This window comes from Cryptomeria japonica, chromosome 3 (assembly GCF_030272615.1).
Source record: "Cryptomeria japonica chromosome 3, Sugi_1.0, whole genome shotgun sequence".
NCBI classification, from domain to species: Eukaryota; Viridiplantae; Streptophyta; class Pinopsida; order Cupressales; family Cupressaceae; genus Cryptomeria; species Cryptomeria japonica.
This window is the reverse complement of record NC_081407.1, coordinates 818,892,784-818,898,787: the sequence shown is the minus strand read 5'-3', so window position 1 is coordinate 818,898,787 and position 6,004 is coordinate 818,892,784.

Genomic DNA, 6,004 nt, shown 5'->3' with positions numbered 1-6,004 from the left:
GTCTTCGCTCTTCTTCACTCTTTCAATCATGAACATAAACAACAACAATTGCTCTTGTGATTGAAAGATGTTATTTCCTGTTAAACTTTCTACATAGCAAAAATACAGATCTAGCTAGAAAGCAAGAAACAAACTTGCAAAAAAATAGAGATAAAAAGAGCTCTCAAAATAGATCTGAATGAAATTCTCTTGTATTTTTAATTACACTGATTGCAAGAAGCTAAATACAATTATTAAACTCCCGTAAGAGCTGAAATTATAGAGGAGAGCAGAGTAATTTCTGAAGGAGGCAGAGTTAAAACTTAAACCCTTCGTTGTTAGCTTAGATCTATGCAATGCATGAGTGCCTATTACAGTGGAACAATAGTTTCCCGTAAATCATGGACACCAAACACACATGAGACACAATTGCATGCACTAACACCCCCCTTAAGCCTAACTAAGGAGAGATATGTGTCCCAACAATAGGAACCCAATTACATAGAAGAAAGGATAAAAACCAATTGAGAAAATCTCCTAACCATTTATTCAAACTAAAGAAGAAAGCTGCAATTGCTGATGAAGAAGAATTGTAAATGAATCCACACTGCAATAGGATTGTATCAGAGTTGTAGAAACCACTGCATGAGTACCTCTGGGATACTGTGAAAAAGTAGTTGTACATATTCCACATTGCTCAAATGGATGAATACAAAAATTGATCATCTGAAGACAGGAAGATATGAATATGCAGAAATGTTCTCCAAGATGAAGAATTACAAAATGTCCTCCGATTAGGATGAGTTATTGTTTATCCATTGTTCAATAATGTCCCACTAGAAAGAAACTCTGGAAGCACTCGAGGATGCAACTGTGGAATCTCATGTAGTTAGGAACCCTGCTAGAAAGAATCTTTGGGAGAAAACAAAGTTGCAACATTGGAATCTCATGTAGACGAGAATTTAGAACAAAATAATACTTTTGACTATCAATTGAAGGAAGAGTACATAGCAACTTAATCTTCTATTTTATTCAGGAAACTTATTAAACGAAATTTGTACTAAATGCCTTAAGCAAAAACCCCATATAAACTTTCTAAAAGTTTAATTTTTACAAATCCCCAAATTTCCTAGATCTTCATCATGTGGTGCTTGCAAAACACGTACAATTTTTAAAGAATCAATATAGGAAAAAACAAGGAGTATGCAAAAATTAGGGAAAGAATATGCATGCATCTAGAAATAGAGGTCTACATCATCTTCCATGGTGATGCTAATCTCCAGAAATCTGCCTCCAAATAGTTGTTAATGCTTCTTCTTCCTAGCAACCTGTTGTGATGTATTCACACATCGCCCCATTGCAAATGGGGATCCCTACTTTTTTTCTTTCTGGTGTTTGTTTCTAGGTCTTTTAGGGTTTTGTCTTTTAGCCTTTGCATGTTGAGTGTTACCAGGATGACAGGCTCTGCTTTAGCTAGGGTGAGTCAGTGGGTTCTCAGGGTTAGGGTCATCTTTGAAATTCTTCCTTAGAGTGAAGTTTTGCTCTGGTTGCTAATTGTGTCTTGTTTTTGAAGAGGTCAATGAAGCTTGGTGAGTGAATATCATTTTTGAAGGTCTGAGTTAGGTGAAAACTGGTAATTGATGAAGTCTTGAGCATTTATTGATGAGTAGTTCACCTATCTGTCCTTTGGAGACACCTTGGACAAATCTAGACATGATGATTTGATGAAATGGTCAAGAAGCCTGAGCTAGACTTGAATTTTGCCCCTGACCCTTCCAAAGGGTCCAAAGAGAAATTTCACCAAGGACACAAGATTTCACCTAAGTCAAAGAGTGGTTGAGCGAATTGGCAAGGATATAGAAGGATATGTACCAAGGGTTTATTCTATGGAAAAGTCAAGTTAATTCCAAAGTGAATAAAGCCTAGAATCAGGTATTTTGCTCCTAACCCCTCCAAAGGGTCCAGAGTGAATTTCTTGATAAGACATTTTACCTTGACCAAACCTATGAACTAATCCTTGTTCCATGCATTTTTGAGAGCCAAGCACTTATTTGGATAATGAAATATGAAAATTAAGTCAAGATTTGAGCCTAAATATGAATTTCGCTCCTGCCCTTCCAAAGGGTCTAGAGCAAAATTCTTGAATGACCTTATTTTCTCACTAAGACCTTGAAATAAATGCCACTTTGAGAGCAATTTGACTTGAGGATGATCAGGAGAGGCCTAATGAGTTATATCCAATCCAAAGAAGGGAGGAAAAAAGTGAAAATGAGCCTAAAATGAGAATTTCGCTCCTGATGACCCTTCCAAAGGGTCTAGAGCAAAATTCACTTTTCCTCTATTTTGCTCTTTGATATGGCCAAGTTTTGGATTTTTTTTGAGGCATGGTTGAGGAGGCTTTGATGCATATTTGCCTTTGAGAAGAGGTTTGAGGCAATGAAGTGGTCAAAATCAACCTAAAAGGAGAATTTCGCTCCTGACCCTTCCAAAGGGTGCAGAGCGAAATCCTCCATTTGACCTTCCGTTTTGCCTTAAGTCCTAGGTTAGCCTTGTTTGTAGCTAGATTGATGGTGGATTGCCTTGATTAGGGTGGAAGGAAGGTGAATTGATCATGTTTGAGGAAGAATTGTACGAATGAAGTAGAAAATCAAGCCAAGAAGGAGAATTTCACTCCTAACCCTTCCAAAGGGTCCAGAGCGAAAATCCCCATAACTCTCATCTCCTTCCTAGTTTTGCCCAAGTGTTGGTTTCTAAAGAATGTTGGAGGGTGGATTGATATGTTTTTTCCTTAGGGAGTGACTCAAAGTGAAGGAGTGAAGGATTTTATCCTAAAATGGAAATTTCACTCTTGACCCTTCCGAAGGGTCCAGAGTGAAATTCTTAGAAAGTCCTATTTTCTTTTTGGATGAGGTCAAAATAGTGGTTCCTATGGCATAGGTGCAAGTAGAGTGGTGTATTTTTTCCTTGCAAGGAAGATTGGAGTTGAAAAGATCAAGAGTCAAGCCTAGAATGTGGATTTGGCTCCTGACCCTTCCAAAGGGTCTAGAGCGAAATTCCACAAAATCACTCTTTTCTCCCAATTTTGTGCCAAGTCAAGTGTGGGCCAGGGTGAGATAGGATTGGATTTGTAATTAGGAATGACTTTGAGTTTCTAGTGATCAATAAATGTGAAGGAATTGACCAAAAACTAAAATTTCGCTCCTGACCGTTCCAAAGGGTCTAGAGCAAAATTCCTAAGATCACCTATTTCGCTTGCAAATCAATTCAGGCTTTTAGTTTTTATGGCCTAGATAGGAATGGAATAACATTTTCTTGGCCATTGAGGTGAATTGAAATGGAAAAATTAAGGAATAATCTCAAGGACAAGGATTTCGCTCCTGACCCTTCTAAACGGTCCAAAGCGAAAATCCTAAAACCTATTCTATCTTCCAAACTTTGTGCCAAGCCAAGCCTAGTACAAGGTGAGAGAAGTTGGGAGTTTCCCCTAGGGTTTCCCTTGGATGCATTTTGGCCACCAAAAATGAATATTTTAGGCTAGGACAAAAATTTCGCTCCTGACCCTTCTGAAGGGTCTAGAGCGAAATCCTAGATAGGTCTTGTCCCTGGCCATGTTTTTTAGCGAATTTCTCCTAGCAAGCCATTTTGATTTCAAACAAAGTGTTGCACACATGGGAGAAGGATCCAAATGGAGAGTCAAGGTAGAACAAAGTGAGAAGAGTGGAGCCAAGTAAGAGAAATCAACCTAAAAGAAGAATTTCACTCCTGACCCTTCCAAAGGGTCCAGAGCAAAATTCCTCAAAGAACCGATTTTCTCCTTTTGTGAAGCCAAAACATTGATTCCTATGGCATACTTGAAGGAGGAGTGAGTTATTCTTGTCTTTTGAAGTAAATTGGAATGAAGAAAATGAGGGATCAAGTCAAAATGAATAATTTCGCTCTTGACCCTTCTAAAGGGTCTAGAGCAAAATTCTCAATTTCACCTAATTTGCTCATGATGAAGGTCAAGTTGTGGATTCCTAGGCTTTGGTGAAGAGAAGGATAGCATATTATTTCCTTGGAAGGTATTTTGGTGTAGAGACATGATGGAATTTGTCCTAAAATGCAAATTTAACTCCTAACCCTTCCAAAGGGTCTAGAGCGAAATCCTTAAAAACTCCATTTTGCTCCAATTTTGCATCAAGCTTGGTGTTGGTTGAGATTGAGGGCATACCTAGAAATGTATCTAAGCAAGTATGGTCACAAAGTGAGAAGAATTTGAGCCAAGAATGCAAATTTCACTCCTGACCCTTCCAAATGGTCCAGAGCGAAATTCCTAAGTGGTCTACTATTTTACCTAGGTCCTTGAGAAAACCTTGTCCTTGGCGATTTTGGTGGTGAATGACTTGATCTTGGTGAGGTAATGTTGAAAATGAGTTCTCATTGAGCAATGTTGTCAAAATTCGCTCTTGACCCTTCCAAAGAGTTGAGAGCAAAATTTTTGTAGGGCCTGTCCTTGGAGAGGATTTTGAGAGAAATTCCATTTTGATGTCTTCTCATTAATGATTTAAGGTGGAAAATGCTATGTTGAAATGAATATGTCATATGTGCTTAATCATCTTTTTGTTTGTTTTGTAGATAGGAGGAGACCAAGCCAAGACAAGGATGACCTATTCTAGTCCATCACCATCAAGGACATTCCAAAGGCATAAAGGTGGACTCAAGGTGTTTTGAAGCATTGAAAGACTACATGTGTTCAAGGAGTTGCTAGCTATCTCCAGAACCTTCACTTCGCCACACTAAGGAACCACAAGATGACAAAGAAAGGCTTAGCCATCACTTCAACATGAGATATGCTATTGGAGTAGGAATACTTGATAGTAAGGAGGCCTCGTCAAGCATATGGGAGTCAAGGGGGTACACTTTTCATCAAAATACATCAAGGACAAAGGAAGATCAACCAGGTCAAAAGCGTTAGACAAGGTGGCATCCTAGTCATCATTCCTCCATTCGGATTGGTCCACCTCAACATGACCAGATTCAATGTACCTAATTTATCAGAGACAGTACAAACTTTGGTGTACCTACCCCTTCTTCCTATTGGTCGTCACTTTGGGAATGTAATTTTATAATTGGCTAAGGAAGTTTGTTGTAACAAACCCTAATTAGGGTTTATGTCCTTTAATCCTAGCCATTGATTCTAAGTCAATCAAAGTCGTCAATTTGTAAAGGGCTCCCTATATAAAGCCTTGGCTCCTCATTTCTAAAGGTTAATAGTTAGTTAATAGTTAATAGTCAGAGATTAGTTAATAGTTAGGCATTAGCAAAAGGAGATAGAGATAACATTTTAGAGTAGAGTAGATAAAGATTTCTTGATAGAGCGGCAACAATTTCACGAGGAGCAACAAGTTGATTTTCCTCAACTTTGGTGGAGATTGAATACACAACTTTATCCACGTAGATTGTTCGAGTTTGCAAGGCCAAGGCGGTCGAGTCCATGAGACAGATGAACATGATGAAATGCATTACTTGAAATACTTATCAAGGATAGAATCGACAACGCAAGGAAAGATCTTCTTTTGGGATTTTCCTAGACCAGAGGCAAAACAATGCAGTTTTAGTATCCCAGAAAGCAAAGATACTTTTGCAAGCTTCTTATGGATGATCGAGAGTCAACTTATTTTGAATGGTGAAATGCGTTTATAAGGTATATTTCTACCATTGTGGTGTAGGATTCACAACACATCACACTCTGAATTTACTTGCCCAGTATGTGAAATGACCATCAACCAAGTTAGGTATTAGTTTGGAATGCCAGTCTTATCCAAAGAAGAATGCCTTGTGAACAGATATTTGGGTGCACATCTTGCAGCTGAATTCAGGAGAACCTATGAAAAGGACATTTCTCCAGCACCTGATGGTAAGAAGGACCAGTTGCAAGTTGACGATACAAATACACCTGATGATCAATGCATGGATAGCTCACAATGTCTTGCACCTAAAGAAGAATACAATGAAATGAAAGTTGAAGAAGTATTTGAGAATGTTC